General features: G+C 45.7%; 1 protein-coding gene and 1 pseudogene across 1 annotated transcript in view; one reads left to right on the plus strand and one right to left on the minus strand.

The window, feature by feature from the left end:
- Positions 1-23915, minus strand: part of LOC136632365 (potassium-transporting ATPase alpha chain 2-like) — a 479010-nt gene that overhangs the window by 263814 nt on the left and 191281 nt on the right. The window lies entirely within an intron of this gene.
- On the plus strand, positions 7040-21947 carry LOC136631692 (potassium-transporting ATPase alpha chain 2-like; annotated as a pseudogene).

Below are 23915 nucleotides of genomic sequence, written 5' to 3' on the forward strand. Positions count from 1 at the left end.
CCGCACGACCCAGCGTCCACACCGCTCACAAAAGTGTCCCTCAGCCTTCAGCTGCCCTCATGCCACATGCTGGCTGCATAGTCTCACCACCCTCATGTCTATTTCTCAGTACATCTGCGATGAGGAGGAACCGGAGGCACACACTGCAGAGGGTTGGCAGGTCCAGGCAGTGACCCTCTTTAAAAGGGGCGGGCGATAGCCCACAATGCTGTACAGAAGCAATGAGAAATCCAATCCTGTGCCACTTCCGTCAGGAGCTGCAAACGTGGGCATAGCAATGGAGAATCCATGTGCCACACAGTATTCATTCTGTCAAGCTGTCGCATACCTCAATCGACACCGCAAGGGGAAAGCCATCTGCACTCTGCCGCCTATCCAAGTCAGTCAGTGCCTTTGTGCCAGACAGGTCAAACACCGCGATGGGAACTAAGTGGGCACCAACAGCATAGGAGGGTCCTAGGCAACCCAAGACATGAACAAAAAAAAAATCTGAGCGGCCAAAACATGGCAGACTTGCACCACGACATAGGCCTCGTCTCACAGCTTCAGCAATCGTAGGCAGGAAGCAGACTTTCACTGCACCCAGGACATAGGCCTCTGCACAAACCCTCAGCAATCGCGGGCCTACAGCGGACTCCAATGCTAGCGTAGCTGTGCACGTCTCATTAGCGCTGTATTGCTCCTGTAGTTTGTCCCAATACAGTGCCCCGGATAGTAGAGCTAACGTCAGATGAAATACAGGTGGGCTTCGGGCCACACTGCATGCTCCAGTCAGACTGGGGTTTTTATAAGTAGACACAGGCAGGTACAACTGCCCTATGTGTAGTCCCTGTGGACCCACAGCAGGGGTGGGTCCAAGGAAGTCACCGGCGGTACATAAATAAATCCCCTTGCATTGCCCTGCACAGCTGAGGTAACGTCAGATAGAATACAGGTGGGCTTTGGCCCACACTGCATTCCCCAGTCAGACTGGGGTTTTTATAAGTAGACACAGGTAGGTGCAACTACCCTATGTGAAGTCCCTGTGGACCCACAGCAGGGGTGGCTCCCTGGAACCCACCGGCGGTACAAAAATATATCCCATTGCAGTGCCCTGGACTGCAGAGCTAACGTCTGAGTAAATACAGGTGGGCTTCGGCCAAGAATGTTTTCATTGTTGGAGGAGGAGCAGGATGCTTTTGCGGCAGTACGTCTCCTGTCCCAGTGTCCATGGTCATATGCACCTTCCCAATGACAGCGTCGCTGAAAAGTTGTCGTGCCTGGGGACCCAGTAGCGCGGCCTCGCCATCATGTCTTTGAGAAGCCTCCGTTTCCACAACCCTGCAACATAGCAATAGCAGCAGTATAGGCAGAGCCGAGAATTAGTAACATTTCAGTGGTAAGAGTATGGACAGACCCCTGTAACATTTCATTGGCAGCAGTGAGGACAGACCCCACTAACATTTCAGTTCCAGCAGTGTAGACAGACCCCAGTAACATTTCAGTTCCAGCAGTGTAGACAGACCCCAGTAACATTTCAGTTCCAGCAGTGTAGACAGACCCCAGTAACATTTCAGTTCCAGCAGTGTAGACAGACCCCAGTAACATTTCAGTTCCAGCAGTGTAGACAGACCCCAGTAACATGAACGTAGGAGCAGTATGGGCAAAGAAGCAGATTCACATTTCCCTGGCAGCAGTGTAGGGAGAGCATAGTATGTTACATTTCAGTAGTAGAAGTATAGACAGGCACCAGTAAGATTTACGTAGCAGTATGGGCAGAGCCCAGTATTAGTAGAATTACAGTAGTAACAGTATACACCAACCAAGCTAACATTTCAGGAGCAGAAGTATCGGAAGACCGAAGTAACATTTCTGTTGCAAAAGTATAGTCAGACCCTTCTAGCGTTACAGTGGCAGAAGAATAGGTAGGCAGAACAGAGTTACATTTCTGTAGCACAAGTGCAGGCCAACCCCAGACACAGTGGTGTACCATGAGTGCAGGCAAAGCCCATAAAAATCACTTGGATTACATTGTAGGAAATCTCCAAGTGTGGCCCACCTTGGAGATACAGGGCAACCCGCTGTCATATCAGCCAGGGTTGATATCCTGTATGGTGGGTCACCACCCATCTATGGCTGACATCTTTGGTATCGTTCACATGTGCAGGCTATTAGTATATGCAGTCACTCCTCCCCAATCTGGGCTGGGTTGAGTGGGTGACTGCATATTAGCCTGCCAGGAACAAGCTGCTCCTCCACACATTGTCTGGCTGACTACATATCTTCAGGGCTTAAGGCCATTGCGCCTGCCCTACGGCGATTGTGCCTGCCTTATGGCGATCGTGCCTATGGCGACCGTGTCTGCTTTGCAGACCTTCAGGTGTTGTATTTTTGGCTTTTTCAGTGAATAATGTGATTACATTGTAGGCGAGGGTCCGAAGAATTGGTGTACCGACAGTACAAATGTACTCCAGAAAAATTGCCCATGCCCAACCCAGAGGGCAGGTGAAACCCATTAATTGCTTAGCTTACTGTGGCTTAATTTGTAACTAGGCCTGGAGGCAGCCCAGTCAAAATAAAAATTGGTTCAGGTGGAAGTTTCAATGCTTTAATGAGAATTGAATTGTATAAATATTGTTTACAAAAGTTATGAGCCTTTTGGCCCACAGAAAAATTGCCCGTTCGGGGTTATTTCGTGAGGTTTCAGGTGGAGGAGCCAGAGGAGGACGACGAATATACACAGATTGACAAAGCTCTTTAGGTACCGCTGCTGTCCGCTGGTGGAGAAAAGTCTGGGGAAATCCAGGTTTTGTTTATCTTTATGAGTGTAAGCCTGTCGGCACTGTAAGTTGACAGGTGGGTACGCTTGTCTGTGATGATTCCCCCAGCTGCACTAAACACCCTCTCTGACAAGACGCTAGCCGCAGGGCAAGCCAGCACCTCCAGGGCATACAGCGCAAGTTCGGGCCACGTGTCCAGCTTTGACACCCAGTAGTTGTACGGAGCAGAGGCGTCACGGAGAATGGTGGTACGATCGGCTACGTACTCCCTCACCATCTTCTTACAGTGCTACCTCCGACTCAGCCTGGACTGGGGAGGTGTGACAGTCTTGCTGGGAGGCCATAAAGCTGGAAAAGGCCTTGGAGAGTGTTCCCCTGCCTGCGCTGAACATGCTGCCTGATCTCCGCGCCTCCCCTTCTACTTGGCCCTCGGAACTGCGCCTTCTGCCACTAGCACTGTCGGATGGGAAGTTTACCATTATAGTTTGTCCACCAGGGCCCTGTGGTATTGCATCACTCTCAAACCCCTTTCCTCTTCGGGAATGAGAGTGGAAAGGTTCTCCTTATACCGTGGGTCGAGCAGTGTGTACACCCAGTAATCCGTAGTGGCCAGAATGCGTGTAACGCGAGGGTCACGAGAAAGGCATGCTAACATAAAGTGAGCCATGTGTGCCAGGGTACCTGTAGGCAACATATGGCAGTCCTCACTAGGAAGATCACTTTAAGGATCCTCCTCCTCAGGCCATACACGCTGAATGAATGGGAGGCAAGCAGCAGGGGTACCCTCTGCAGTGGGCCCAGCTGTCTCTTCCTCCTCAGGCTCCTCCCCCTCCTCCTCCACGCGCTGAGATATAGACATGAGGGTGCTCTGACTATCCAGCGACATACTGTCTTCTCCAGCTTCCGTTTCCGCCCGCAAAGCATCAGCCTTTATGCTTTGCAGGGAACTTCTCAACAAGCATAGCAGGGGAATGGTGACGCTAATGATTGCAGCATCGCCGCTCACGATCAGGGTGGACTCCTCAAAGTTTCCAAGGACCTGGCAGATATCTGCCATCCAGGCCCACTCCTCTGTAAAGAATTGAGGAGGCTGACTCCCACTTTGCCGCCCATGTTGGAGTTGGTATACCACTATAGCTCTACGCTGCTCATACAGCCGGGACAACATGTGAAGTGTAGAGTTCCACCGTGTGGGCACGTCGCAAAGCAGTCCGTGCACTGACAGATTAAACCGATGTTGCAGGGTGCACAGGGTGGCAGCGTCCGTGTTGGACTTGCGGAAATGGGCGCTGACCCAGCGCACCTTGCCGAGGAGCTCTGACAAGTGTGAGTAGCCTTTCAGAAACCGCTGAACCACCAAATTAAAAATGTGGGCCAGGCATGGCACGTGCGTGAGGCTGCCGAGCTGCCACCAGGTTATGGCCGTTGTCACACACGACCATGCCCGGTTGGAGGCTCAGTGGCGCAAGCCAGCGGTCGCTCTGCTCTGTTAGACCCTGCAGCAGTTCGTGGGCCGTGTGCCTCTTCTCTCCTAGGCTGAGTAGTTTCAGCACGGCCTGCTGACGCTTGCCCACCGCTCTGCTGCCGCACGACACCGACTGCTGACGGGGGGAGGGAGGGAGGGAGGGAGGAAGGAAGGAGGACACTACGGATTACTGGGTGTACACACTGCTCGACCCACGGTATAAGGAGAACCTTTCCACTCTCATACACGAAGAGGAAAGGGGTTCGAGAGTGATGCTATACCACAGGACCCTGGCGGACAAGCTGATAGTAACATTCCCATCTGACAGCGCTATATGCAGAAGGTGCAGTTCCGAGGACCAGGTAGCAGGGGAGGCGCAGAGATCAGGCAGCATGTACAGCGCAGGCAGGGGAACATTCTCCAAGGCCTTTGCCAGCTTTATGGCTCCCCAGCAAGACTGTGTCACACCTCCCCAGTCAAGGCTGAGTTGGCGGGAGCACTGTAAAAGGATGGTGAGGGAGTAAGAAGCCGATCGCACGACCGTCCTCGGTGACGCCTCTGCCCCCTACAACTACTGGGTGTCGAAGCTGGACACGTGGCCTGAACTCGCGCTGTATGCCCTGGAGGTGCTTGTCCTGCGGCTAGCGTCTTGTCAGAGAGGGTGTTTAGTACGGCTGGGGGAATCACGGATAAGCGTACCCGCCTGTCAACCGACAGTGCCGACAGGCTTACACTCATCAAGATGAACAAAGCCTGGATTTCCCCAGACTTCTCTTTTCCACCAGCGGACAGCAGCGATACCTAATACGTAGGCTGCACCCGCGGATGGAAGCATCGTTCTCTATCACCATCAAAAACGGGGACCTTTTTGCTTCATCAATCTGTGTATTCTATTCATCCTCCTCCTCCTGCTCCTCCTCCTGAAACCTCACGTAATCACGCCGAACGGGCAATTTTTCTTAGGCCCACAAGGCTCAGTCATATAATTTTTGTAAACAATTTTTATACGTTTCAATGCTCATTAAAGCGTTGAAACTTGCACCTGAACCAATTTTTATTTTAACTGGGCTGCCTCCAGGCCTAGTTACCAATTAAGCCACATTAACCAAAGCGATTAATGGGTTTCACCTGCCCTCTTGGTTGGGCATGGGCAATTTTTCTGTGGTACATTAGTACTGTTGGTACACCAATTTTTGGGGGCCCTCGTCTACAGTGTAATCCAATTAATTTTTTGCCCACCTGCATTAAAGCTGACGTTACATCAGCTGTGATGGGCAATGCAATGGGATATATTTATGTACCGCCGGTGGCTTCCTGGCACCCACCCATGCTGTGGGTCCACAGGGAGTTGTAACTGCATGTATCCACTTCTAAAGAACCCCAGTCTGACTGGGGCATGCAGTGTGGGCCGAAGCCCACCTGCATTTAATCGGACATTACCTCAGCTGTGATGGGCACTGCAATGGGATACATTTATGTACAGCCGGTGGGTTCCAGGGAGCCACCCATGCTGTGGGTGCATACGGAATTCCCATTGCGGAGTTGTACCTGCCTGTGACTATTTATAAAAACCGCGGTCTGACTGGGGCATGCAGACACCTTGACAGAATGAATAGTGTGTGGCACATAGGTTCCCCATTGCTATGCCCACGTGTGCAGCTCCTGATGGTGGTGGCACAGGATTCTATTTCTCATTGCTTCTGTACAGCATTGTGGGCTATCGCCCCGCCCCTCTTAAAGAGGGTTGCTGCCTAGCCGTGCCAACCCTCTGCAGTGTGCGCCTGCGGTTCCTCCTCATGGCAGACGCACTTATAAATAGACATGAGGGTGGTGTGGCATGAGTGCAGCTGAAGGCTGCGCAGGGACACTTTGGTGTGCGCTGTGGACACTGGGTCATGCGGGGAGGGGTTGGGCAGCATGTAACCCAGGAGAAGTGGCAGCGGAGTGTCATGCAGGCAGTGATTGTGCTTTGTTGGAGGTAGTGTGGTGCTTATCCAAGGTATACATTGCTAATGAGGGCTTTTCAGAAGTAAAAGTTGTTGGGGGGGGGGGCACTCTTGCCGCTATTGTGGCTTAATAGTGGGACCTGGGAACTTGAGATGCAGCCCAACATGTAGCCCCTCGCCTGCCCTATCCGTTGCTGTGTCGTTCATCACTTTCTTGAATTGCCCAGATTTTCACAAATGAAAACCTTAGCGAGCATCGGCGATATACAAAAATGCTCAGGTCGCCCATTGACTTCAATGGGGTTCGTTACTCGAAACGAACCCTCGAGCATCGCGATAATTTTGTCCCGAGTAATGAGCACCCGAGCATTTTGGTGCTCGCTCATCTCTAATACTATGTATTTATCTGTTAGACATTTATTAGATAGATTATCCAATATCTTATCTATCTATATGTACTCATATCTATCTGTCAGATAGATATTAGATATCTTGATTAGATAAATAAATTATCTAATACATGTCTATCTGAAAGATATATTAGATTCTGTTAGATATTAGCTAGACATAATATCCATCGTCATCTGTTTAATAGTTATCCATCATAAAAATCTAATCACTTATCTAGCCATCTATCCAATACATATTAGATGGATAGATAATGAAGTTAATAGGCAGATTAATAGTATGAACTTTGCATTAAACAAGAAATATTTCACCTAGTCTTGATACAAAATACTCCATGTTACAATATAATACTTTAACTGTAAAGACAGTCAACCTAATGGTGAGTAGAATATCTAGACTGTTTCAACTGTGTATTTGCTTCTTTCATTTATAGGAGTCACCTGTTTACACCATAGCCATAGATGAAGAACCGAAAAGAGAAAACCAAGGATAAGTTATTTGCTGGGCTCAAAAAAAAGAGCGAAGAGAAGAAAGTAGAAAATTTGAAAAAGGAGTTGGAGATTGTAAGTGATGGCAAGAAAACAGAATATATTCAAGTACAGGGAGTCCTCATAGGTCATGACCCTGTTCTGTGGGTTTAAACATGATTCTACCAAACTGACCGACTCAGTAGGACCTTATTAGTTACTGAGCAGAGAAGACAAAGCTAAAGAGTTATGTAATAACTACAATATCATTTAGTATATAATAAATCTAGGACAGAGTGTGGATCTGGTCAAAATAATGACTAAAATATAGCCATAGGGAAGAATTTGTCAACGCCTCTCCACCACTTTTATGCTGTAGAAAAGTGACAAAATTAGGACTCACAGCATATTTGCACCATAATTTGTGACTTTTTATACTTCGACACTTTTCAAAGTAGCGAGAAAGTGGTCAAGGTTTAGCAGGAGGGGTAGATCCTCCTCGAAACTAAGGATTTTGCAAAAAATTACTTGCACAAATTACCATGCAAAGCTCGACTTGCTTATTGTTCAGTTTCAGTGAAAGATGTGGCAAATTTGTTAAGAGACATGAGCCCCTAATAAAGTTGGTGGATTTTGATCCTTCAAAGTATAGAGTAGAAAATTCTTTAATAAATCTTCTTGTGTGCAGTATTGACTATAACTACATATTTTCTTTTTCCAGTCTGACCACAAGTTGAATTCTGAAGAGCTGGAAAAGAAATATTTAGTAAATATCAAATAGGTAAGTTTACAATTTGACCATTTGATAGTCTCATGTATTGTCCTTACTCCCAAGGTGCACAATATTTTGACAAATTATTTTGACTTTTTCTTCAAGGGTCTGAGCACTATAGCTGCCCAAGACCTTCTCACCCGAGATGGACCTAATAAGCTTTCCCCTCCAAAAGGAACCCCTGAAATTGTGAAATTTTTGATGCTAATGGCGGGTGGTTTCTCAATCGTCTTCTGGATTTCAGCTGCGTTGTGCTTTCTTGCATATGGCCTTCAAGTTGCACAAGATCCCACTGTTGCCAAAGACAATGTAAGAAAACCAGTGGATTTTACCACGTAGATCTTTAATCATGTATCATGACTACTGTGATTGCGTATTGTGTCAGTTATTGAATTGCATTTTCTCTATGTCTTCAGCTTTGGTTAGCTATCATCCTGATCGCAGTAGTGGTGATGACGGCGCTCTTTGCTTATTACCAAGAAGCTAAAAGTACCAACATTATGGCTGGCTTTAAGAACATGGTGCCTCACGTAAGAAGCTTTGCTGCAAAGTTTTGACATTATACTTGATGAGTTTTGGTTTCTAATACATTTCTTTGTTGATTTAGCAAGCCTTGGTCCTTTGTAAATGGGAAACGTATTGAGATGATAGCAGAACACCTTGTTGTGGGGGACATTGTCTTAATTAAAAGTTAAGAGTCAGGGTTGCAAGGTGAGAAAAGTGAAGAAAACACTTACATTCAATATAAAATGACACTACGGTTATAGTTGGAAGATAGTCTTAATGTATTCTAAGTCATGAGAATGACCTATTGCTCTTGATGTGTAGGTTGATAACTCATCACTCAGAGCCACAAACTTGTGGTGTGGATTGCACAGATGAAAACCCCGTAGAGACGAAGAACCTGGGCTTCTATTCCATGACTTGCTTGGAAGGTTAGCTATGAATCAATATCCAAAGAGGCTCTCATTTATACTCTTCAAATTATGCACCTAGTAGTAGTACCCAAGATGATCTGTATGTGCTGCAAAGTGACTAAAACCCAACTTAATAGTTTGTTTTATCTACAGGGACAGCATGCGGTATAGTAATTAACACAGGTGATCGTACAGTCATTGGACGGATTGTATCGCTGGCTTCACAAGTTGGAAACCAGAAGACACCCATTGCCTTGGAGATTGAGCACTTTGTGCACCTGATCAGGCATACTTTTCTTCATTATCTCTGTCTCTATGGGATATAGTCCCCTCAATTCCATAATATTCTGCATTGGTATTGTGGTAGCATATGTGCCTGAGGGGCTACTGGCAACTGTAACAGTAAGTAGTACCTGTTAATAAGCTCATAAATGTTATTACCTTTGTTAACCATTGCTTTTGAATACTATTTGGCTTCCCTAATGCCATGTGTACTATCTAGGTTTGTCTATCATTGACTGCAAAGCGTATGGCAAAGAAGAACTGCTTGGTGAAGAACCTGGAAGCTGTTAAGACTCTTGGGTCCACTTCAGTCATTTGCTCTGACAAGACAGGGACTCTCACCCAGAACCATATGACTGTGGCACATATGTGGTTTGATAATTTGATCCATAATGCAGATACTAGTGAAGATCAGACAGGTATGAACCTATCAATCTCTAATCATGGCACCTTAAATTGCAGTCTATCCTGTTGTGTCAAGACAATTATAAGATAACCATTGCTTATTATTCTCTCCAGGTGAATTGTTTGACCAAAGTGCCCAGTCTTGGCATGCACTGGGTAAAATTGCCACCCTATGCAACAGAGCAGAATTTAATGCTCATCAGGAAGACCTGCCTATAAGCAAGGTATATCTATCTCTCTATCAAATATCATTATCTATTTAACCCTCTCCAATCCACTGTCTGATGTCTAAAGACACTGTTTGAAGGCTATAAAGCTTCTGATGTTGGAAGATGTCCGGCATGGTATTCTTACTGTATATTACTGAACGCTCTCCAAAATGTCCAAAACCTCAGTACTGGCTCTAGCCAGCAGGTGGCACCATTGTATAATGGCAGAAAGAGAAAACCCCTTAGGAAACCCTGAATACAAAATTGGATTGCAAAGGGTTATCATCAATCTATCTTGCACCTATATTAGAGAGAATCAAAGCGTTGTTTCATGAAGACCACCACTGCCAAATGTCCCATTAGGCTATATGGATGTCAGAGGCGATTCCCTACTTGCAATCTATGAAACAAAAGAGCCCCTCTGTAAAAGTGATAGCTGTTCTGATTGACTTGGCCCATTCACATATTACGTGGATGCTGCAGTGGAAGTTTCAGGCTAGCAGCTATTCACCAAGGGTTGAGAAGTCAGACCCCTGATGATCAAAATCAAATCCCATTATAAAAGTTCGGTATCTTATCGGTTTCCTTTTTCATGCAGAGAACAATCAATGGAGATGCCTCAGAAGCAGCTTTATTAAAATTCACAGAGAATGTTTTGGGAAAAGTCATGGAGAGAAGACAAAAGAATAAGAAAGTATTTGAAATCCCTTTTAATTCCAGCAACAAGTACCAGGTAATTGATGGACCAGTACCCAAGTTCTGCTATTCTTCGTTAATGGGAATGTTTACTCAGTGTTGATGTTTCTCCTTACTACTTAGGTCTCCATTCATAAGCTAGAAGATTCTCCAGAGCATAGTTACTTGCTAGTGATGAAAGGTGCCCCAGAACGAATCTTAGATAGATGTAGCACCATCATGATAGAAGGACAGGAATATCCATTGGATGAGGAAATGAAAGAACTTTCAGACAGCGTATATGGCCCCGGGGAGTCTAGGAGGGAGAGTACTTGGTGGGTATATGCAACTTTTCATGGACACTCTAGAAATTTCTATACAACATAGAATGAATGCTCCTTGGATTCTATTTCTTTATTAGACTATATCTTCAAGTCCTTCAGGGTGCGTTCACACGAGCGCATAAACGGTGCGTTTTTGCGCCCAAATCGTATAAACGTGACCATCTGAGGCATTGGTTTGCAATGTATTCGTTCGCACGGGCGATTTTACGGCGCGTAAAAACGGCAAACCCGAAAAAAAACGGAACATATGTGACCGAAATACGCGCCAACGCATATTCGATCGCCGAAAAGATAGTTTGCAAAGTAGGAAGAAACGAAAATACGCTTTCTAGCTCTGGTCGTGATCGGCGAAAAACGTTCTTTCCGGCGATTATACGCTGCGCTCGTGCGAACGCAAATACGCCTACGCTCGTGTGAACGCACCCTCAGGATGATAACTATTTCTACATTCTGTTTCTTCCACAGGTTTTTGTCAATTCATGCTTCCTTCTTTCTATGGGTCTGGTTACCCTTTTAGTGCAGAAAATGGAAATTTTCCACTAGATAATTTATGCTTTGTTGGCCTCATCTCCATGATTGACCCACCTCGTTCTACTGTTCCTGATGCAGTCATGAAGTGTCGTAGTTCAGGCATTAAGGTAAATATCTCCAAACGTTGATCACAGTGATAACTGGATATGATAATCAATAAAAATATCTGATCCTCTATTATTGATGGCAGGTTATTATGGTGACTGGAGATCACCCAATCACAGCGAAAGCAATTGCAAGAAGTGTTGGCATTATCTCAAGTACAGGCGAGATGGTGGAAGATATTGCCAGCAGATTAGGAATCCCTGTTGAAAGAGTTAATCCCAGGTGATGTGATTTACTATTTTCTCAGTCAAATATCGATAGTTTAAGGCTTCGCTCACACATCTAGTAAAGCTTACGATGTGGAACTGTAGTGCGCCAGAATGGGAGGGGATAATCATGGTGGTTGTTAAGGTATAAGTCCCACTTTTACCTCGCTACACTACATTGAAAAGTTGGTGCTTGATGGTAAAGGTGGGTCTCTGCGTCTTGTGATGTCTTGGTGTAGCATGATACCCCAAATGGAAGTGTCCATGGAGGCAGAAAGGGTAACAGTTAACTCACATTCATACAGCATCCAGAAGATGATAGCAAAAGTCTATTTCAATCTAAGCTTCTAAAGTTCTGTCCTGAAGATCACTGTAAGTGCTGCTGTCTTCTTATTTGCTTTCATACTGCGGATGGGGGTTCCTCACAATGGCCTGGAAAATCTTCAACCTGCACTATGTACCCTTTATCCTGCAGAAGTCAGATTCAGAAATGGCTATTAGGGACTGTGAGGATCTGTCCCCTGAACCAGCTGTCTTGGATGACACTGTGCTACACAACTTCCTACTCTCCTCCTTTGTACTCCGTACTCTTCCATACTGGAACTTCTGGAACACTACAACAACTTTTATAACTTTTGCTCTTCCCACTTACCCAATGCTGATTGGCTGATCGGTGGAAGGTTGTGACACTATGCTTTTCTAAACTAAAACTATGCTAGCCATCACTTTCAAGATGAGACATTTCATGAAATATTAAGAGCACATTTAAAGTCACATTTATACAATTTCCCAGAATTATCAGTACAATTATGTAGTGACACTTCTGGGTTACTACACAACCGGCTTAAAAATCCACATCAAAATCTGTAACAATCTGTTCTCTAATCTTTGGGCGGTCTCTTTTTATTTAGCTCTATTATTTGTAAAGAATAAAGCTTTTGAATTGCTTAAATTTAAAAGGAAAACCTTACATTTTACCCACTACGATACTTGTGAATATGCATGTTAACACTGCAGTAACACTTAGGTCCATGTATGTCCCCCTCTTGTCCCCCCACTCTGTATAATGTACAGTGCACCCTTATAGTGCACAGAGTGTGTCCGTGCTGCAGCCATGTTAAATACTGTCAGAATCTCTTTAAAAACTACAGCTAAAGTTCTTAGCATATTAACCGGTTCACTTCGATTACAGAGATGCCTGCGCCATTGTAGTGAATGGAAGTGAAATCATTGACATGGACTCAGATGAACTGGATGACATCTTACGATATCACACAGAAATTGTGTTTGCCCGGACCTCACCCAAACAAAAGCTTCTCATTGTTGAAGGTTGTCAGAAACTGGTAAGTTCCATTATAGTCTTAAAGCATAGAGAATTGTAACTCAAAGTTGACTTTAAGATGAATATACTAAGAACACATCTCCAACCATCAGGGGGCCATTGTGGCTGTGACAGGAGATGGTGTGAATGACTCCCCTGCATTGAAGACAGCTGATATTGGGGTGGCGATGGGTACTACTGGATTGGATGCTGCCAAACATTCAGCTGATATGATTCTTCTGGATGATAACTTTGCTTCTATTGTCACTGGTGTGGAAAAAGGTTACATGGCTGCTTTGGGAATAAAAATGTTTCAATGGCCCAAAGAGCCCAAGAAGGATCATTTATTTTTGCGACCTATGCATTAGTAAATTGGTTTAAAAGTTAATCATTGCTTTTCCAAGACAAAATGCATCATTCTAGTATTGTACCCTATTTTAAAACACGTTAACCATAGAAATGAGTGGTAAATGAAGCAAGAAAGACTGGTTCCTAGTGTTGCCAGTTTGTACTTTTTCTGCATTCTCTTGAAACAAAGAACCTTGAAGAAATGTTGCAGAGATTTTCCTCTTCATTCCTTCTAATTTTGGCTAATAGGTAGATAAAGAGTGGGGCTTTTGGTAAAGGTAGAACTTAGTGCATCTAACTTTTTATTGTAGAATTACTGTTGGGGGAGGATTCCTGTTGTAATGAATGGAAGGGAGGATTCACTTTGAGGTCCTTAGGATCCCTTTACATGGGGCGACTGCTGGGCACTTAATCTCCAACAGTCGTCCCAATGATTACCACTCTTGTGCTTACTGAATGGGGGCAGACTGTGCTGGAGATCTCGTTCGGTCATTCAGAGTAAACAGGCAGTGATTCATTGATGAACGGCTGCCTGATTACACAGGTCAATCACTTGATTTTTGTGCCTGCCTAAACTGAGCAATAAAACGAATAAATTATCATTTGTTTTTCAGTTGCTGGCAGTGTTTACAGAGAACGGTTATTGCTCAGTTTTGCATGATCTAGTGATACACTGATAAATCGTTCCATATAAGAGAGCCCTTACAGCCAGATATATGTTTTTGAGAAGGTCGAATGTGGCTCATCTTCTGGAACACAAACAAATTTCTATATATATTTCTGCCATTTTTGTCAATTTTTCCTAATAACTCATAAATATTCTCTCAGGGCGCTTGATATTTGACAACCTGAAGAAGTCCATTTCATACACTGTGACCAAGAACATTCCGGAGATGATCCCTTTCATGGTCTATGTTATCATCAGCTGCCCCTTGCCCTTAGGAACCATCACCATCCTCTTTATAGAGCTGGGAACTGATATTGTAAGTTCACATTTTGGAACATATATGTGAATTTCATGCATCAATACACATTGCATGCCCATGACTTAGTTCAGGTGACCTCCTTGGAAGGAATATTCTACAAATAACGTAGCATCTTCTCAACCCACAATATATAATTTACTCTAGGATTGGCAAATTTCTTATCACTAATTTTCTCTGATTCCCTCAGATTCCTTCCATTGCCTTAGCGTGTGAGAAAGCAGAAAATGATATCATGACGAGAAAGCCACATAACCCCCTCAAAGAGCGACTGGTGAACATGCAGTTGGCATATTCCTACTTGCACATTAGGTAAGAAAAATGTATTATGAAACTTACGTTTTTATTGTCAAATCAAACGACTGCAATGCAAAGAGATCCCATACCAAGAGGCTTACATGTGCATGTATTATTTGCCCCACAGCTGCAATGGAAACCTATGCCGGTTTTGTGAATTATTTCACAGTTATGGCTCAACAAGGATATCTTCCAGCTACACTACTTGGACTCCGAGTTCTATGGGAGGACAAAAACACCAATGAGCTAGAAGACAGTTATGGGCAGGAATGGGTAAGCATGTGGAACAAGAAGATAGGCGACCTATTAGGGATAGACTTTCATATTTATGGACAACTGCACTGAGGAGATAGTTAATTGCTATAATTCAGTAGTCTTTAACCTGCAGCTCTCCAACTATTGTAGAACTACATCTCTACATTCCCTGAAATGGTTGTTGCACTTTTCAGCTGAAATATATCTCATACAGCAAGGGTATAGCCAAGAGGGGTTTTGGTGTGGCATGCGCAATGGATGCTGGTTTCCGCCAACAAGTTATTTTACCTCGCCTAGAATAGTAAACTGAACATTTCGCTTTGGATTAAGGAAAGCCAAGCTATAGTGCTGATATCAGTATCATTTCCATGGAAAGGCTACGGACCTTTAATAAGGTCTGCCAAAGAGCCATTTTTTCTGCACCTAAAGTCCTACAGTAACATCAAATTGGGCCTCACTAGCTTGAGTGGTGACATTGTTGACACTAATCATTGCTCAAGTCCCAGCACAACCAGCAATGTCTATATTTTTGCAGTGACATCATAGGCAAATTATGAATACTTTAAAACAAAGTAACCTGTATAATCTTGTCTATTTTGCAGACCTATGTACAGCGTCTCAACCAGGAGTGGTACTGCTACTCGGCTTTCTTTAGCAGTATTGTGGTCTGCCAGATGATGAACACACTTATCCGAAAAACGATAAGAAATACCCTGATGACTAGAGATGAGCGAACGTACTCGTCCGAGCTTGATACTCGTTCGAGTATTAGCGTGTTCGAGATGCTCGTTACTCGTAACGAGCACCACGCGATGTTCGGGTTACTTTCACTTTAATCTCTGAGACGTTAGCGCGCTTTTCTGGCCAATTAAAAGACAGGGAAGGCATTACAACTTCCCCCTGCGACGTTCAAGCCCCATACCACCCCCCTGCAGTGAGTGGCTGGCGAGATCAGGTGTCACCCGAGTATAAAAATCGGCCCCTCCCGCGGCTCGCCTCAGATGCGTTGTGACATAGCTGAGGGACAGTGCTATCGTGTTGGAGCTGCTGTAGGGAGAATGTTAAGAGTTAGTGTAGGCTTCAAGAACCCCAACGGTCCTTCTTAGGGCCACATCTAACCGTGTGCAGTAGTGTGGAGGCTGCTTTTTGCAGTGTTGCACATTTTTTTTTTTTGGTATATTGGCCGTGCAGAGCATTGTGCCCTGCAGTAATACTCCAAGGACAGAAGTGTGGAGGCAGGGACAGAAGACATATTATTGATTGAATATACGCAGTGGGCCTTTTCTAAAAAATATTGGGCAAAGAATCTATTTGGCCTGCCTGTCACTGTGCTCAGTGTTCTGGGTCTGTGTGTGCTGGGTGTAGTAGTTCTACAAAATTATACGCAGCCAGCCAAGTGTTACAGCAGGCTTGCGCCAAATTATTTCCTGGCGTTCCGTAAACGAAGTCAGCCTCCAACCACAGGCCAATAAGCGGCACATTTAATTGGTGGTGTGCAACCTTTGGCCCGCCAAGATCAGCTGGGGAGGCACCACCACCAGCATGCGCAGGCATATGATGGCCAAGCACCCCACAAGGTGGGACGATGCCCGTTCACCGCCTCCGGTTTGCACCACTGCCTCTCCCCCTGTGCCCCAACCTGCCACTGAGATCCAACCCCCCTCTGAGGACATAGGCAGTACCGTCTCCTGGCCTGCACCCACACCCTCACCTCCGCTGTCCTCGGCCCCATCCAGCAATGTCTCAGCGTAGCGTCCAGACGTCGCTAGTGCCACTGTTTGAGCGCAAGCACGACGCCCCGCACCCGCACGCTCAAGCATTAAACGTGCACATTGCAAAATTGATCAGCCTAGAGATGCTGCCGTATAGGCTTGTGGAATCGGAGGCTTTCAAAAGCATGATGGCGGCGGCGGCCCCGCGCTACTCTGTTCCCAGTCGCCACTACTTTTCCCAATGTGCCGTCCCAGGCCTGCACGACGACGTCTCCCGCAACATTGTACGCGCCCTCACCAACGCGGTTACTGCCAAGGTCCACTTAACAGACACGTGGACAAGCACAGGCGGGCAGGGCCACTATATCTCCCTGACGGCACATTGGGTGAATTTAGTGGAGGCTGGGACAGAGTCAGAGCCTGGGACCGCTCACGTCCTACCCACCCCCCAAATTGCGTGCCCCAGCTCGGTGGTGGTATCTGCGGGGGTGTATGCTTCCTCCACTAAACCACCCTCCTCCTCCTACGCAACCTCTGTCTCGCAATCAAGATGTGTCAGCAGCACGTCGCCAGCAGTCGGTGTCACGCGGCGTGGCAGCACAGCGGTGGGCAAGCGTCAGCAGGCCGTGCTGAAACTACTCAGCTTAGGAGAGAAGAGGCACACGGCCCACGAACTGCTGCAGGGTATGACAGAGCAGACCGACCGCTGGCTTGCGCCGCTGAGCCTCCAACCGGGCATGGTCGTGTGTGACAATGGCCGTAACCTGGTGGCGGCTCTGCAGCTTGGCAGCCTCACGCACGTGCCATGCCTGGCTCATGTCTTTAATTTGGTGGTTCAGCGCTTTCTGAAAAGCTACCCCCACTTGTCATACCTGCTCGGAATGGTGCGCCAGCTCTGCGCACATTTCCGCAAATCCCACACGCACGCTGCCACCCTGCGGACCCTGCAACATCGGTTTAATCTGCCAGTGCACCGACTGCTGTGCGACGTGCCCACACAGTGGAACTCTACGCTCCACATGTTGGCCAGACTATGAGCAGCGTAGAGCTATAGTGGAATACCAACTCCAACATGGGCGGCGCAGTGGGAGTCAGCCTCCTCAATTCTTTACAGAAGAGTGGGCCTGGTTGGCAGACATCTGCCAGGTCCTTGGAAACTTTGAGGAGTCTACCCAGATGGTGAGCGGGGATGCTGCAATCATTAGCGTCACCATTCCTCTGCTATGCCTGTTGAGAAGTTCCCTGCAAAGCATAAAGGCTGATGCTTTGCGGGCGGAAACGGAAGCGGGAGAAGACAGTATGTCGCTGGATAGTCAGAGCACCCTCATGTCTATATCTCAGCGCGTGGAGGAGGGGGAGGAGCCTGAGGAGGAAGAGACAGCCTGGCCCACTGCAGAGGGTACCCCTGCTGCTTGCCTCCCATCCATTCAGCGTGTATGGCCAGAGGAGAAGGAGGAGGAGGAGGATCCTGAAAGTGATCTTCCTAGTGAGGACAGCCATGTGTTGCGTACAGGTACCCCAGCACACATGGCTGACTTCATGTTAGGATGCCTTTCTCGTGACCCTCGCGTTACACGCATTCTGGCCACTACGGATTACTGGGTGTACACACTGCTCGACCCACGGTATAAGGAGAGCCTTTCCACTCTCATTCCCAAAGAGGAAAGGGGTTCGAGAATGATGCTATACCGCAGGGCGCTGGTGGACAAACTGATGGTAAACTTCCCATCCGACAGCGCTAGTGGCCGAAGGCGCATTTCCGCGGCCCAGGTAGCAGGGGAGGCGCAGAGATCAGGCAGCATGTACAGCGCAGGCAGGGGAACATTCTCTAAGGCCTTTGACAGCTTTATGGCTCCCCAGCAAGACTGTCACCGGTCCCCAGTCAAGGCTGAGTTGGCAGGAGCACTGTAAAAGGATGGTGAGGGAGTACATAGCCGATCGCACGACCGTCCTCGGTGACGCCTCTGCCCCCTACAACTACTGGGTGTTGAAGCTGGACACGTGGCCTGAACTCACGCTGTATGCCCTGGAGGTGCTTGCTTGTCCTGCGGCTAGCATCTTGTCAGAGAGTGTGTTTAGTGTGGCTGGGGGAATCATCACGGATAAGCGTACCCACCTGTCAACCGACAGTGCCGACAGGCTCACACTCATCAAGATGAACAAAGCCTGGATTTCCCCAGACTTCTCTTCTCCACCAGCGGACAGCAGCGATACATAAACAATACGTAGGCTGCACCCGCGGATGGAAGCATCGTTCTCTATCACCATCCGAAACGGGGACCTTTTTGCTTCATCAATCTGTGTATAATATTCATCCTCCTCCTGAAACCTCACATAATCACGCCGAACGGGCAATTTTTCTTAGGCCCACAAGGCTCAGTCATATAATTTTTCTAAACAATTTTTATACGTTTCAATGCTCATTAAAGCGTTGAAACTTGCACCTGAACCAATTTTTATTCTAACTGGGCTGCCTCCAGGCCTAGTTACCAATCAAGTCACATTAACCAAAGCGATTAATGGATTTCACCTGCCTTCTCGGTTGGGCATGGGCAATTTTTCTCAGGTACATTAGTACTGTTGGTACACCAATTTTTGGGGCCCTCGCCTACAGTGTAATCCAATTAATTTTTTGCCCACCTGCATTACAGCTGACGTAACATCAGCTGTGATGGGCAATGCAATGGGATATTTTTATGTACTGCCGGTGGGTTCCAGGGAGCCACCCATGCTGTGGGTCCACAGGGAGTTGTAAATGCATCTGTGTCCACTTCTAAAGAACCCCAGTCTGACTGGGGCATGCAGTGTGATCCGAAGCCCACCTGCATTAAACATGACATTACCACCTCAGCTGTGATGGGCAATGCAATGGGATATATTTATGTACCGCCGGTGGCTTCCTAGCACCCACCCATGCTGTGGGTCCACAGGGAGTTGTAAATGCATCTGTTTCCACTTCTAAAGAACCCCAGTCTGACTGGGGCATGCAGTGTGGGCCGAAGCCTACCTGCATTAAACATGACATTATTACCTCAGCTGTGATGGGCAATGCAATGGGATATTTTTATGTACTGCCGGTGGGTTCCAGGGAGCCACCCATGCTGTGGGTGCACACGGCATTCCCATTGCGGAGTTGGGGATTCCCAGTTGTACCTGCCTGTGTCTATGAATTAAAAAGCCCGGTCTGACTGGGGCATGCAGACACCTTGACAGAATGAATAGTGTGTGGCACATAGGTTCCCCATTGCTATGCCCACGTGTGCAGCTCCAGATGGAGGTGGCACAGGATTGGATTTCTCATTGCTTCTGTACAGCATTGTGGGCTATCGCCCCGCCCCTTTTAAAGAGGGTCGCTGCCTAGCCGTGCCAACCCTCTGCAGTGTGTGCCTGTGGTTCCTCCTCATGGCAGACGCACTTATAAATAGACATGAGGGTGGCGTGGCATGAGGGCAGCTGAAGGCTGGGCAGGGACAGTTTGGTGTGCGCTGTGGACACTGGGTCGTGGGGGGGGGGGTGGTTGGTCAGCATGTAACCCAGGAAAAGTGGCAGCGGAGTGTCATGCAGGCAGTGATTGTGCTTTGTTGGAGGTAGTGTGGTGCTTAGCTCAGGTATGCATTGCTAATGAGGGCTTTTCAGAAGCAAAAGTTGTTGGGAGGGGGCACTCTTGCCGCTATTGTGGCTTAATAGTGGGACCTGTGAACTTGAGATGCAGCCCAACATGTAGCCCCTCGCTTGCCCTATCCGTTGCTGTGTCGTTCCCATCACTTTCTTGAATTGCCCAGATTTTCACAAATGAAAACCTTAGCGAGCATCGGCGATATACAAAAATGCTCGGGTCGCACATTGACTTTAATGGGGTTCGTTATTCGAAACGAACCCTCGAGCATCGCGAAAAGTTCTTCTCGAGTAACAAGCACCCGAGCATTTTGGTGCTCGCTCATCTCTACTGATGACCAAGAATTTTTTCAGGTGAGTGAAAGTCAGTCAGTTTATGGAACTTCTATCAGTAAGATGTCATGCTATGTTCATATATTATGTTTAAGCAGGGGTGTACCCAGAAGAGGAGCCGCCAACACAGCTGAATCACAAAGGGACAACCTTTGGAGCTAACTTACAATACAACAGTGCTATTCCTGGCACAAAGGCAGTACTAAAAAGACAAAAACTATCTGGTATTTCCTTGCTTTATACTCCTTATTTCGACAGGAACAAAATCATCTTCTTGGGCTTACTCTCACAAGTAGTCATTGCCTCTGTTACATCCCTGGGCTGAATGAAGTCTTGCACTTTATGCCCATTTGGTAAGTATTACTATATGGAAAAGTAGAAAATACCATATTACAATGATAGCAGAAGTAGAATCCATACCCTAATCCATGCAACAGCCCATTTTACCCTATAAGTTGAACCTACCCATGGACATACAATATCAAATATCCTTGAAAATGTGACATGCAGCTCAATGATAATACTGGGCAATAGACACCAATAGTACAATCAGTGAATATTGTGTCACCATGGTAGTGGCTAAAGGTTATATTTCAAGCATCAACTCTTGGTGCTATCCTTTAACCAGATGATCGTACAGCAGGAGTTGGTTGCTCATCAGTTGTTGTGATAGTCCCCTCCATGACTGATAAGATGCAATACTAGAAGTCGAATAGGTCTTGATTGTGATGTTGACATTGCAGTAGCCATCTACCCTAAGTCACTGTGTAAAGTCAGAAGTAATATGCTATCCCCAAATTTAGACACTTTACCATATGATACGTACATATTTCACCTGCCTCACCATCATTTCGTTAAATCAGACTCAAATGTTTCACACTTTTCCACAGAATCGAATACTGGTTTGTTGGAATCGAATATACATTTCTCATTTTTGTTTATGATGAAATTCGAAAACTTCATAAGACGTTTTCCCGGCAGTAAGTATTTACAATATAAAACTTGGTACCATATCATTGTAGACCACTGTATACACATGGGTATCAAGACACTTAGAGAACATTGGTTGTAGGCCTATAGGTCACGATGGCTCCATTACAGCATGTAGTAATGAAAGATATGGATGGTCAAATACCTGCCAAGCTGCTCTCATGTTTTATATTGAGCTGTCATTGCCGAAGGTTGTTAAAACAGATGCTCATCTTCCCTACTTACAAGACATTAGGTGGTCTTGTCTATCCATTTATGGGAATTATACGCTAATTATATTACTAATATAGGATTAGTCTGATTCTCTCAAATAGTATTTAGGAAAACCTGACTGTATTCAAGATACACCTTAAATGAGACTTCTTGTTCATCTACAGTATGCCCATAACACGAAATTAGATTAAATTTGGTCTTGACCTCCTAATGACCACCACTTGGCCAGCAGCAAAGGTCTAAATCTAGAAAGCTAAAGATTTAAAAACATCAACTATGATCAGAGAAGATGTCGTACATCAACTTGTGAGTGGTTATTCATTCTCAAGGTCTTGTTTTTTTCAGGTTGGGTGGATAAGGAGCTTTATTATTAAAGATCCTTCATGCTTGAATGAAGATTCCGCATTATTGGAAATTTTTTTGGAATGTACATATTGTATATAATTAGTCACGTAATGTAAATAAATAAATTTATTTTTAAAAAGTTGTGATTTGTTGTTTTTTTATGTTGTAGAAATAGACAACACCCTACATATAGTATAGTAAAAGTAGGATCGGAATTCTCTCATCTGTCCAAATTAATTAACGAGGATAATCGGAGAAAGACATCAACTGTGTGAAGTTGTCTCTTTCTGATCATCATTGGAGAAAGACAACTGTGTGAAGTCACCACTGTGCTCTTTTTTGCCGAGCCAGCCCAATTAACTTCATTTGAAGTGCAAAGTAGGACAAAGAAAAGTAGTGTCCAGTCATGGTGGACAACTCCTTAGAAAGTAGCAAATCATACAAATTCTAACACTGACGAATGAATAAATTATGACGTGTCGCTTACATCACTTACATTGATGAGTGAAAGAATACGGATACAATGACTAAATATGGTCTTTAGAAAACGCTGTTTCTACTACAAGGACCGCTCAGTCAGACTAAATAATTATCCTTGAATAGCAAATGTAACACAGAATACTAAATACTTTTACATGGCTCAATAGGTTAGAAATGAGAGAATAGAAGCTTATTTGATTAGACTACATAAGTGGATGTTTTGGAGCACTTGCTTTGTGTAACTTTCATAAGAAAGGATGGGTTGTTGATGGAACCACAGCAAGTCCAGTCAGTCTTTAGGTAACCAATGCTGGCAAATGTACCTCCTCTAGCCTGTCATTTTATGGGATGGTGAGATTATTCTTGCTCCTTGCAAGTGGCCTTATCATAGTGATTTAAGACTTATATGGAAATGGGTACAGCACTGTTACGTTTCAGCTGTAAATTACCCAGAAGACCTTCATTCCATAGTAAAAGGTTTTACCATTGAGGAGACTGTAGGAAAGATATTGGTTCTTGCTCTTAGAGAGCCCACAGCAGATTATGCAAAGGCTGGAGTGTTTGAGTCAAAGTTTGATGCTGATATTAGCAGGAGAAAGAGCTTTTTCTTCCTTGGTAGAGGGTCATACTTTCTTGGTGAAGACTCCCAAGGCTGTGTCGGAGAACAGGGACATTGTAAAATAATCTTTACTGCATTGTACATGGTATCTGTGTGGTCGGACACTTGATTTAAAAATCATTGCCAAGTATTCTTCTCCCATGAAGGACACAAGTATGGTTCAATCAAGGTTTGTAGAGGGCCCTGGGCAAAATAAAATATTTGGTGGACACAATGCCATGCCCAGTTTTTAGTTCCAGGAAAATAAGCAGAGTCAGAGGTTTCTAACAGCCCCTTACCTCCCCTCCCCTCACCCCACCACCCACTTCCTTTTACAATATACATGCACCCTGAGCTACCAGATTTCTCCAAGTTAGCAGAACAGGCAGATGGGACAATAGAACTCAGAGCAAGCATATGTGGCATGTAAGCGTAGGTGAGCCAATGTGGGGCAGACCACAGGTAAACAAGATATATGTCACGGGTGGGTCTGCGATCCCTCCCAACAATAGAGGCAAAGGGCCTGGCTCGGTTGTGCGCAGTGGCAAAGGGTTTACTATGGATAGAAATGATCAACAGTGGTTTGACACATGACACCAGTACCTCTTTCTGAATGGTAGCCCAAGAAATAAATGGCACGGGTCCTTTTCGCTTTGCTTCCAAACTGGAAATACTCCGTTTACTTCAGCTTTTTGCTAGCAGTCAAAAACCCGTACAGTTCATCTGAAAATGCAGAGGTATTGTTTTGCATTGACAATAACGTTCTTCCAAGTTTCAGCTTAACACAATACCGTTTTAAACTTCAATGCTCAATCTCATTTAAAAATTACTTGGTGAGAACAGATGCACACTGCCAGGGCTCTGCCATTGCTGAACAGGATTTCGGTTCATCCCGCAATCTAGGAGCCTGGGACAGCTAGCCACACCTGTGCGC

Source organism: Eleutherodactylus coqui, chromosome 6, assembly GCF_035609145.1.
Source record: "Eleutherodactylus coqui strain aEleCoq1 chromosome 6, aEleCoq1.hap1, whole genome shotgun sequence".
Lineage (NCBI taxonomy): Eukaryota > Metazoa > Chordata > Amphibia > Anura > Eleutherodactylidae > Eleutherodactylus > Eleutherodactylus coqui.